This window comes from Lepidochelys kempii, chromosome 10 (genome assembly GCF_965140285.1).
Source record: "Lepidochelys kempii isolate rLepKem1 chromosome 10, rLepKem1.hap1, whole genome shotgun sequence".
Classification (NCBI taxonomy): Eukaryota; Metazoa; Chordata; order Testudines; family Cheloniidae; genus Lepidochelys; species Lepidochelys kempii.
Window position 1 is genome coordinate 54,149,363 of NC_136389.1, and position 13,261 is coordinate 54,162,623.

Consider the following 13,261-nt stretch of genomic DNA (forward strand, 5'->3'; position numbering starts at 1 on the left):
TCCTTATGTTTGGCCCCTCTGTGTATGAGTAAAAGGGAAGTGGAGGAGAGGTTCAAAAGCCCCTCTCCCTTGGATACCCTATCAGGGACAGGTTTTACTGGCCCTGAGATCATCTTAATTTAAAGTCCTTTCTATGTGAATAGCATTCTGTGGCAGATAATTCTCTTAATAAGAATCAATTAACTGTTCGGGTTTTTTGTTTTTTTTTAAAGTATCCAGTTGCATGGAACAGGTCACAGGGGAAGCGTGAGATTATGTTTAAACCATTAATTTCTTCTGATTATCATACTGCTTTTTTCCTGCTAATTGCTAAACCCTATGGGATCTCACTAACATGAGATACAGCCAGGAATAAACAGAATCAAAAGTAAGCAGAGGGGGTGCTTTTAAAACACATTTCTAGACTTATACTGTAGTGGTTAGACTTGGAAAAGACCAGTCCATCTCTCTGCCAGTGCAGCACGTTGTGAATGTATTTTCCCCTCTATTTTTATATATTCCAGTGTTGCAGCTTCCACATGCCTCCCTAAGGAGACAATTCCACCCCATGGTACATCTCATCAGCAGGAGCTTTTGCTGGTGTTGCACCTTAATTTCCTCTTTTATAACTTGGTCTCACTACTGGCAGTTATATCCCTGCATACTACACTGCATTTCCTTTCTGTCTTTGGCCATTATGCCATTTTTAGACTGTTAACATGCTCTAACTTAGTCACTGCTCAGCTAAACTCTATATCTGTATATGTGGATCTGTATTTACATAGTTCTTCAAATATTTTGTCATTCCCTGATCAGCAGTTTTTGTCTTGTGAATTCAGATTTGAATGTAATTAGGGTTGATGTAATAATTAACTGAAAGTAGCTTTGGCTTGCTTGCTTGCTTTCTTTTTCCACAGTTCATTGCAATTTCATGAACCCTTCTCCAGACATACTGTTGCATTTCACATATGCATTAGGTTTTAGCTAAAACTTGACTAACCTGAAAAAAAAGAATAAATGCAATATGCCTTTCTTTTGTATGACATCTTTCATTTAATATGTACTTAAAATTGCCTTTCAGAATTTAATAACAGATATGGAGTTAAATAGCAAGAGAAAGTAATGAACAGGCTTGGAAGATGGGGAAAGAATAGAAGTTCTCAGATGAGATTGGTAGGATGATGGTGAAAGCCAAACGAAACATTGAGTTATTTCTCTACTAGTTATCTGTGTTGGCTTCAAATACTTCGACCAAAAAAGGCTAAATTTCTGCAGGAAAAATGGAAGATGGAGATTTGTAGACAAAGATGTTATTAGTTCATTGATATACCTTCAAGAATGCTCACCGAGTGGTGCATACACTTCATCTTCTTGCCCCTAGCAAACATAACCCCTGGAATGTTTTGATCCTGGAGATTCTTCCCATCTTGACAGTATAAAGTTATTCACAAACTCACCTTTATTTTTTTTCTTTGCCTTTCTTCCCTCTTGCTACAATTTTGCCTATTCCTCACTGATTCTGTAAAGTCAGAGGTATGGGCGGGGTCTCATTTCACTTGTGGCAACATGCCTGACTCTGCATAACCACCATGGAGAAAATAAGTGTAAAACAACAGAAAAAACTGTCTAATCTATCATACTTCTATGATCCCCGTAACCATAGTATCTGAGTTAGCCTCCTAATTTTTTATGTGCTTAAAAGTTAAAATCTGTTACAGTTAAATGATATTTTTCATTCATTAAATTGCCTAATTGTATTTTATAGGAATATTTACAGGCAGTGGTGGATTTAGAGTTAGTGGGGCCCTGTGCTCAGCTTCATTTTTGGGGCCCCCCACTAGACCCAGCCAAGAAAAAGAACATTCTCTCATCTCCCCCGCCCCCTATTTTTCATTCTTTTTTCTTCATCCTCCTCCTATATTATAAGTAATAGGAAGTAAATGAAAATAAAGTGAGATACCTTGATTGTTTTTGTAGTCTAACTTTTTTTTTTTGTTTACAGACCCTTGAAAAGTGTTGAGGGTCTCGGCCGACCACTTAATGAACTTTCCAAATATTGTTTGTACCATTATCTAATTACTGTAAAGTGCTTTGGATAAGAGCGCTTTATAAAAAAAAATCATACCCTTTCCTTGGTCCACCTGAATGGAGTTCTCAGACCACAGTTTGAGAACTTCTGGTGTACATGAAAGCTTGTATTTGCATTACGCTAACGTGAAAAATGTGTAAAAACAAAAAGTATAGATGATGCATGAATGGAAAAATAAAAGTTAACTTCCTCTGAAGAAACTTACTCAATTTGAAAAAAATTATTTATTCAGATAGCTTTTTTCTACACTTTTTCTTTACAAAATTATCAATTAAGTCATCATCATAAGTAATATTTTGTAAAGAGGCACTTTCAATTGTCAATATTGCTGAACTTGTCAAATGTTCCTGACTCATCGTATTTTGCAAATAATTTTTAACTCGGTTCAATACAGAAAAAAAACGCTCACCAGAAGCATTTGTGACAGGTATTGTTAAAAGTACTTTCAAAATGGTTTCTACATTTGGAAAGGTTGCCTGCAAACTGTCACGTAAAAGTACAAATCAACTGGTGATCTTGAAGCACAGACCGCCTCATTTTTGATAAAATGAATGAAATGTTTCACTTCATCTTCAAAAAGATTTGTCTATGTCCTCTCGGTAGAATTCACTTAATTTCTTACTCTAGTGGCTTTTAGCATTTTCATCCATACTTTGGTCAAAAACCACGCAAAATAAATCAACAGTTTTCAGAGATTCACCTCTACTCTGCAATTGCACTATTATTGTGTCACAAATAACATTGATTGACTCAACAATGATCTTCTTTCCCTTTAAATTGATTTTGTTGTCTCTAGTTTAATCGAAAAATAGCTTCCTGTTTTTTTACGCTTATCAGATATATCAGAGGAACCTATATTTTCTGTTAATGTTAGTGCCTCTGCTTCCACCAAGCTGTAGTCATTTCGAACTTTCATGACAAAACTTGTAACTGAGGCTAACAATTGTGCATCGTTCAATAAATTTGTATCAACCTTTTGAAGAGATTTGCTGATGGTATTAATTCGTTGAAGTAAATGGTTCCACAAAAGAGTAAAAACAGCAGTATCGTACTTTTCAAACTTTTCCGCTGAGGATTTTTGCTTCAGTTTTCGCACATGGTTTTTCAGAATTTGGTGTGGCCCCGCATTGGCTGGCCCGGAGAAGCGGGCAGAGACCTGTGTGGGCTGAACAGCCACCTGGTGGTGGTGGTGGGCACGGTTCCATCGGCAGCCACCTGAGTGCCCTGCTGCCTCCGCTCACTCATCTCTGCTCACCTCCCACGGCCACCTCCCTGCCTGTGGGCTCTGTGCCGGTTCCGGCGGCCAGCGCCATCCCCTGGCCGTGCCCTCCTTCCTCCGCCCCCCAGCCACTGCACCCAGCCACTGCTCACCAGGCAGCGGTGAGTGGTGCAAATGTGGGCAGGGGCAGCCACGCGGCCGGCAGCCAGAGAGAGGTGGCGGTTTCCCCTTCAAAGCACCGCTTCTCTCCGGCTGCCTGCGTGGCTGTCCTGTGCTCCTCCGGCCCACGTTCGTGGCGCTCGCTGCCACCCGTACCTCCCGCCTGTTCCCCTGAGGCTGCAGGTGAACCGTCCTCCCTGTGAAGCGGGCTGTCTGAGTGCCCGGCCCTGGGGCCCCCTGTATTTGGGGGGGCCCAGTGCCAGGGCACTGTATGTTTTGTGGTAAATCCGTCTCTGTTTATAGGTACGTATTTTTGAAAAATATCCAGATATGTATGCATACCTATTATACAAGGAGTGGTATATTATATACAGGTGAGAATATTGGTGATTCATTGATATTTGGTGTTGTACCGTATATAAGGATGTACACAATTACTTGACAGGATTCACTAACTCATTACATATAACAATGTATGCACTTGTTTATAATGCTAGCTTTTAAACCTCTTTCTTTATTAATGAGAAATCCCACCCCTCAGCACACAAAAGTTATATTCAACAAATGATGTCATGATCTGTTGAATCAACAACTGACAAAGCTGAAGTTTTCTTGGAGACCTGGCATACTCCAAGTGGATGATATTAGTGTAAAGAATGATGATGAAAGAGAGAACTTTCCTGCAGGATTTGCGTGCCAAGAAAGGGAACTCAGTATCTGTTGCCAAGAAGCTGTCCTACCTGCCTTAATTATGATTAACAACATACAGGTATACCTGAAAAGATTTTTTTCTCATTGACTTTTGTAGAATGTCCATGTCGTTACTAATATTATCTCAGTAGCATCTGCTACTGTGGCTTTTATGATAAGATCTGGTCTCTGGTGCATCATACATCTATGCAGAAAAAGTATTTGCAGAGCATGCATTCATTGCCAGTTTCAAACATCTTTCTCAGCAGATTTCTACCTTAGATAGCACCAAACTGTATTTATTTCTGTAGCTTTGGGCAGTTGTGTGGTCTGATCTTACACATGAAATAAAAATTGCTTTGAATAGCAGAGTAATGCTGTTGCATTTCATGATCAAGATATTGACAGCTGTTTAGCTAACGGCTCTAAAGCTGATCTGAATCACATGTAATCGTATTGGTGAAATATTCATACTCTCAATGGAATCCAGTAAATGTTGGTCAGAAAGCCTGTTATTCAGCTCTTTTTTCCATCTCCTTTCTTGAGGCTAGAGTATCAATACCACTTATTGTGTGTGGTGTGGTGTTAAAAAGGGAAATATCCAGGAAGGCCTGTATTTCATCCTTTACAATGAAGTTAATACGTGTTAAAAGCAAGTGCAATTAACATTAGTGGGCCTTCCTGTGGGTTCAGGGGTCTACGTGCACACAGTAAATTGCAGGACCTAGGTGTGGGGATTTGTCACAATTAATTAATTACTGGTACTTGGCTGCCCAGGCATGAATGCAGTAATTCCAGGTGCTGTTGCACCACAGCGATGTAATCAGTAGGTTATTGCTGTAGCAAAAAATATAAATGGATACAAATATAATTGACTTGTCCTTACTGTTGTTTGTATATTCTAGTAGAGACCATGCTTTTAGAAATGAAGATACAATAGATGAATTTCATCCCAGGCAGTATTTGCATTTGATGTGCCACCTTGCCTTTGTCACACATGCATTTGACCTAACTGTGTTGTGCAGGTAGAGTTAATGGCAGATAATGGTATGTGGAGTCATAGTCCTCCAAAGTCAACAGTGGAAGGCTCTATCTATTTCTTGTGAATTACAGAGACAAGGTGGTGAGGAAATATCTTTTACTGGACCAACTTCTGTTGGAACAAGCTTTGACATTTATGCTGAACTCTTCTGTGAATTAGATGTTTAAGCTCTAATTGGGCACTGTAAAATCAGGCAGTGTGGGAATGTAACATTCACTTATTAGGAATTCTGGAAGTGATTGATCTTTCCAGTGGGCAAACCATTGACCAGATCACTTACTCATAGCTGAGTAGTACTGATACAAAAGGACAATTGCTTTAGTGCAGGGGTGGGCAAACTTTTTGGTCTGAGGGCCACATCGGGGAATAGAAATTGTATGGTGGGCCATGAATGCTCACAAAATTGAGGTTGGGGTATGGGCTCTGGAGTGGGGCTGGGGATGAGGAGTTTGGGGTGTGGGAGGGTGCTCTGGGCTGGGACCGAGAGGTTCAGAGGGCAGGAGGGGGATCGGGTTGGGGAAGGGGTGTGGGAAGGGATGCAAGTTCTGGCTGGGGGGTGGGGGCTCTGGGGTGGGGCTGGGGATGAGAGGCTTGGGGTGCAGGAGGGTGCTCCAGGCTGGGATCGAGGGGTTCAGAGAGTGGGAGAGGGATCAGGGCTGGGGCAGGGGGCTCGGGCATGGGGAGAGGCTCAGGGGGCGCAGGCTCTGAGCAACGCTTTCCTCAAGTGGCTCCTGGAAGCAGTGGCATGTCTCTTCTCAGACTCCTACGTAGAGGTGCAGCCAGGTGGGTCTACATGCTGCCAAATCTGCAGGCACTGCCCCTGCAGCTCTCACTCTTACCAGCTCACTCTTACTAACCTTGTCCATTAGCAACAATGAATCAAATTAGTCAAATTCATGACTCCCCAGATGGGATGATTTAGTACTAGTAAACTATGGTAGTGTCCAAGGGTAAGGAGCGTGATGCAGCTTGCGGGCCGGCTTAAGCCCGTGGGCTATAGTTTTCCCACCCCTGCTTTAGTGTATTTACAAATGCCTAGTAAAGTGTAAAAGCAGCATGCCTGGCAATCGGACACCTTGCTTGCAGTAGAAGATTAATAAAATGTGTTCAATACTTAATACTGTATATTCTAATTTGAAATTAGTTTTGTAAAAAACAAAAACAAAAAAAAACCCCCAAACCAAAAAACAAACCAACCCAGTGCTTGAAATACATGGCTGAAGAAAATGAGTCCTACATGCATTCAGAGTTTCAGGTGGGTTTCTTTGGAATGACTAGGAGTCATTATTTCTATTTGCAATGTTTCTTGTATGTTTTATGCGATTGAATCTTGGGGCATGGTACACAGCAGACACATCCACTGTCTTTGTCTAGTGTACACTAGTGCATGGAGGAACAAAGTCACAGCTGGAAACATTTGTAAAACTGTTACCTTTGGCATTATTGATGTGCATGATTTTCATTATTTTGTATGTTAATGTCTTCCAACCTAAAGATAATTAACAAATTAAAAATAATTCACAAACCCTACGCAGACATCACCCCCCAAATAATCTGGGGACAGGTTCAGCATCCAGGTTGAAGCTGCACAGTATACTGCCCAGCTGTGGGGAGTCAGTGTAAATTTTGGTCAAGAACATTGGAGCAAAGACACTCTGCTGTCAGGGGCCATGGGGTCCTCAACATTCACACACAACAAAGAGGTAACTCAGTTTGCTTTCAGCAGAATGATTGAAGGCAGACTCACCCCCCCCCCCCCCACAGGCATTTCAGCATTGGTGTAAGAGACGTAGGGTTTTTCACATCTCACTCTTACTCTTGGACACTACCATAAATTACTAGTACTAAATCATCCCATCTGGGGAGTCACTAACTTGATTCATTGTTGCTAATGGACAATGTTGGATTAACTTTTTTATAAAGACATTTATGTACTTTCTTTGGCAGATACACTTTGGTTCCTACCTTTCTTGTGATAATGAATGGCACATATGTCCTTTCCTATAAACAATGTAGAGAATTCTGAATGAATAGTAGGAGGTGAATTCCTCCTCATTTGAAAAGTAATTTCCCAGGTTTACAACAAGATTTCAGATATGACCTTTGACCCTGGAATCAGGCAGTATTAGTGCCTGATCCTGAAAGCTTCAATTGCCACTCCATTCAAGGAGTGTTTTACCATAGCCTGGCTTAGTTGCTGGTGGAGTAGAGTAGAGAATCTAATATGATGGCAGCCTTCTTGGCTGACACACTGGGTATGTCTAAACTGCAGATAGATACCTGTGACTGGCCCATGCCAGCTGACTTGGGCTTGCAGGGGACTTAGGCTGCAGCGCTGTTTAATTGCAGTATAGATGTTCCAGCTTGGGCTGCATTCCAACCTCTGGGATCCTCCCACCTCGCAGGGTCCTAGAGTCCAGCCTGAGTCCAGAAGTCTACACTACAATTAAATAGCCCTGCAGCCTGAGTCAGCTGGCACTAGCCAGCTGCAGGTTTTTAACTGCAGTGTAGACATACCAATTGGAGCTTGAACCTGCGACTCCTAAAGCTAAAAGAATGACCGGCTAAAGATGAAGCTAAAGCTAAAAGAATGACCGGCTAAATCGCATAAAAATGAGCTAAAGAGTCCAGGCTCTGTAGCTAGGGTCTGTAACAGCTCTCATCCTTTGTGGATCAGCACGGGGAACCTGTGGATTATACTTGCACGTTTTATCATTAGCACTTAGCATTAATTGCTCTTTGCAAAATACTGGGTATGTTGCACAGTGGGTTTATATCCAGCTGCACCGAAAATGTCCCCAGATAAGTATTTTGCAGAACAAATCTGAACATCTAAGTGCTGAAAGAAAAACTTCATCAACTGGTATAAATACAAGTCCCAAAAGGTTGGTTTTTAAAGTGTGTGAATTAGGAGCTCAAAGGCCAGTAACTCGGGATTGTGCTGGGTACAATGCAGTAACGATGCGATGACATCAGTCATGTAAAGTTTTTAGCTCAAGGCATATCTATAGCAATCAGGTCGTTCTAATCTATGTTGAAAAAATTATAAAAATGCTGTGTATGAACCACATGTGACGTGATTGGGCTGTGTCTGATTGCATACAGGTGTAAATCAGGAATTACCAATAAAGCCAATGGGGTTACATTGGTGTGAAACTGGTTGATGTACATTAGGTCAGACTGAGACCTATGGGTAAAATCCTGGCCCCACTGAACTCAATGGCAAAAATCTCATTGACTTCAAGGGGGAAAGATTTCATCCTGTGTGTGTCTGATTAATTTTGAGATAATGTCTCGTACAGAGCTGACCTCCATAATGCTGACTTCTGCTTCAGCCTGAAGTACCTTGCTAAATGGGATCTGATGGCACTGAAGCAATCTTAATCGAAGGCAAGAACATATTTTCTCATTTTTTGAATTAAAAAAACTCTAACTGCAGAGCAGATATTTTCTGCATTTATATTCCAATGTTCAGTACAAAACTAACTCCCAGGAATAAGAACCACATAGGCTGGAATTTAAAGTGTATTAATAGCAGAGAGCTTTCTATAAATTAATATACCTAGGTGACTATATTAGGCAAGCCAGCCTTGGAGGGATGCAGTGCATTTATACTCGATAGTTTTAAATCTCTGAAGACTTTCATTTAACTTGAGATCTTAACAGCGCTAATATTTCTCCTTTTTCAGTCTGTTTCAGTACAGTTTTGAGAGTATTGGTGTGAGGAGTATCCTCCTGAAACAGGAAACATTTTCAGATGTGCTATTCCTTCTTTTTACAGCTGTTCAGTAAATTTCAGACAGAGGGTTTTGTTACAGAAAAAGGTGTGATATTTTGTTTCTTGTAAATGGTGATTTTCAAAATCTTGCCTTTCATGGGTAGATTGCTGACAGAAACATCACAGGCTGATCACTAGTGGAAAATGCAATAGTTTGGTATTTAAATCTGTCGCTCCCTACACATAGGATCAAGGTGGCTTTTAGAAAAGTCTCAGGACAGAACTGCATCTGATTTAAAAAAAAAAAAAAAATTCTGTGACACTTCTGTTTATCTTGTTGGGTGTTCCAATATGCTACTCGCTGTTTGCTGTATGATTTGACAGTTTGTTGCCATGATTGTGGCTCAGGTGTGTCTCTTTAGTCTTGTAATAAGCATTTATGGTGTGTTATTGCTAGAGGAGAACCATTCTTTTTCAACAAAACATATCAAGAACTCATTTGAAACAAACTAACTCAGCTACTTGAAAAGTTTTCGAAACCCTATTTCCTTTTGAATTTAAACCATTTTTGTATCTTATTTTTTTCTTATTTCTCCTTTCTGAATTAGAAAAGACAATCTTTTTCTCTATCTGTGCTCTGAATCACATAATTCAAAGCTTAATATCGTCAGTGATCCTTCTAATCTCCATAATTACAATAATTATTCCTGTAGTACCCAGTAGCACACCCATGTGCTGGGCACTGTAGAAACATAAAAGGAGACACAGGCCTGGCCAAAAGAATTCACAAGCAGCTGATAAAAGGTTAGAGGAAAGGGGCATAGCACAGCATTTAAGGGAGCTGAATTGGTTGAGGCTAATTTACTTTCTGTTTCTGCTCACCTAGTATGTCAGGGTAGATGGCCATTCCCACATTTATTTGTTGTTCACAAGTATTCAGCAGTTTAATAAAAAACAAAAACAAACACAAAAAAACCAAACCTGAGACCTGATCACAAACAATTGTATGCATCTGATGAAGTGAGCTGTAGCTCACGAAAGCTTATGCTCAGATAAATTGGTTAGTCTCTAAGGTGCCACAAGTACTCCTTTTCTTTTTAAACAATTCACTGTGAGTATTTGATATTCAAGCTATGGCCTCGATTGATCCTCCAAACCCTCAGGCAGATACTTACCTTGACTGCCTTGTGTAGTTTCCTGGGTATCACTGGGGCTACTCCTGCTCGTAAAATTAAGCACGTGCAGAAGCATCTGCAGCATCAGTGACTGTGTTTGTGTTGGTTAGTTTGGATTCAGACTAGTCTCATGACGATATTGTTTCCATTTGTTGGCTGGATGAGTGTCCATGCATTTTTCAGCATTGAATACTTATGCATGCAAATTTAAAATTTCTGGGAAAGTTTATATCAGCAGAACTCAATTACTTGAAAGTTCATGGAGAATGGAGCTGTAGAACTAGTTTATTTGATGAAGCTGACATATGTGGGAAGAAAATATGTATCCATTTCAGCAAAGTAAATTTAGTTTGGTACTTTTCACAATCCCTGTGCTTATGCAAATGCAAGAAAATAACCTGCCTCGGGAAATGTGTATATATACATACAGCCCAAAGCATCCCCTCCAGTAGGCCATCCTAGTTTTAATACAACTACCTGAATGTATACCTAGCATTTCCAATAAAACAAATTTTGTTTGACCTTTTAAGCATTTATACAGGTATTTGCAGTATAAAAGTTTCTTTTGTTCGGAAAGAGTCTGCTGGTTTGAGAGAGATTCTCTGCCCTTAAAAAATAGGGACTAGTGCAGAATTGGTAATCTCTCTAAAAACAAAAGAAACAACATGCATTAGTAATTTATTATATGGTGCTAGAAGGGGTGTGTGTGTGAATGTGCATATGTAGATAGAGGAAAGCACATGCAATGTTTACTAGCCATTTTAAAGTTGTTACAAAATTGCATTTTTAATGCACTTATGATCTCATCTGCACTTTAGCCACTAATCCATCTTCACTGCTAATATTACAGAAGCATTCATTCCTGAACCAATGATAGTTTAAGATTTGATCCCATGTGACCCAGCATAACTAGAAATGAGAGTTAGTAAACTTGAAGGAGGGAGATAAGCATCCAGAATGCAGGTGAGGCTTCCAAAGTTCATGATGTATGTAAGTTATCACATGGCTTTGCAATTTATTACATGGATATCACCACCATTTGTGTGCATATTTCCTTTCATGTAACAGTTTTTGAAATACATTATTGAAGTGCAAACCATACAGTTGCGAATAATATGAGCTGTGCTGTTCAATTATTGGCTCACCTAAGGACCTAGCTTGTAACTACTTTTTTTCCACACTGGCTACTGCATTTGTTAGAGAGATTCTGTTTGTGGCCACATGACTGGCATTAGTCCCCATGTCCCTGACGCAGCGCCTTTCTTAAAACTAATCTTCAGAGAAGCCCATGCTACATTTAACTTTGGTATCTCTCCTGTGGGCCTCAAGTCTAACCAGACATGGCCGATCTGAATATTTCCTGCATGCTAAACAGACCTTTCTAAGCCTTTTCCTCTAGGCTAGATTGTTATAAATGCTGTTTATGATCCTGCTATGACAACTGTGAAGGACATGGCAAAGAATTTATCACAGGATTATTCATCCACCATTAGAATACCTAATAAGATTCTAAATGACCCAAGATGATAATAAGATCTAGCTTGTAGCAATAAGGTATTAATAAACTGCTTTTTTTCAATAAGGAAGTGTCCTGGCATCATTACCCTGACATATTTGTTTTGCTTATATTTTGCTGGCAAAGTAGCTCTGGTGCTTTTATATAGCACATTTATAAAAAGCTGTGATGTATGAAAAATACACCACATATGAAGTGGAACCCATAGGCTAAAGTGAAGAGCATTATGTTTGCCTATGCGGTAAGAGGGCTAGACTTTTAAGTCATAGATTCTAATTGTTCCATGCTGTTTGTCTTTGTATTTAAAAATTATATATAGTATAATACATGGCCCACTGCTGCACACAAGGCCATAATTCAGATGGAGGGGTTTCGTCAAAATCATAAACCCAGAAAGTGCAGCTCAGTTGATTAATAACTGACACTGGAACCCTGAAGTGGTAGTGAATGAGACTCGTGCTTCTCTTGTGTCCTTATTTCAATAGGTCTTAAACTAATACCATGAACTTACTTTAAAAGGGGCATCACAAGTCTGTTATTTCCACTTCTATTACTGTGGAGGTGACAGGGCAGTAGAAAGGTGAGAAACACAAAGATGTGTAAATGGGCTGAAGCTTAGAAAGAACTTTGTGGGTTGCCTGAAAATCTAGTGACAGTACAACATGCCGAGATCGTAATTGGAGGCTGTGGGTCAAGAAGCTCATAGCCTGGGGAGAAAGGATCTCATGTCACTCTCTAGCACCCTCTGCTGGCTAAGTAAAAAGTGCTTTTATTGGGCTGCAAACTTCTTTGTCAGAAGGAAAGTCGCTGGGATCCGAGGCGTTTTTGGGAGAAGGGAGAGAGACAGAGTAGACGACGGATCTGTAGGACTGCCTCCCACCCCAAAACACAGCTTCCCTGGAAGTAAATAGTTCTGTCATCTCCTCGCAATCTGTAACTAACAGTATTTGTTTACATAAGACTTTTCATCTGATGATCTTAGTCACTCTCAAAGGTGGTATTTCCCCCAGTTACAGGTAGTGAAACTGGGAGACAGAGACAGTGACTTGCCCAAGGTTACACAATGAATCCGTAGCAGAGTCTAGTTTATTGGTCGGTTGCTCCAACCATCAATCCACACTGCTGCCTGGGCAGATTCCTTCAAGAAGCCAAATATGGGTGTATATCTAACTAAGCATTATTTACATTTTGATCCAAAGGGTTCCCAGCTTCAGAGAAATTAGATTCAGTTGAGATAGCCATGAGGTCTGAGGCATACCGGGGTTTGGATAGTATTATTTTTTTGAGCTCTTTGGTTCCACTGTAGTTCTAGGAATGCAAGGTCATACTGTAAACCATTAATGTCTTTAGGGTACTGATGAAGGCAAAGGGAGTGGGCTTGCACTCAGCTCAAATGACCTGATCGATATGCATGCAAATTTTGTAGGAAAAATGTTTTTTTCATATTCAATTTCATTTCAAAGGCTGGGTGAGTCTTTTAGGAAAAAAGGATGTTCCAGTGGTTAGGGTGCTGGCATCTCTATTCCCCACCTGTGCAGTGCTATAATAGTTCTTCCCTATTCACAGGGGTGTTGTGAAAATAAATTCCTTAAAGATTGGGAGGTGCTCAGATGTCACTGTAATGGGGGCTGTATGAGATTCTAAGATTTTTAGACCACAGGGGAATTTTATCCT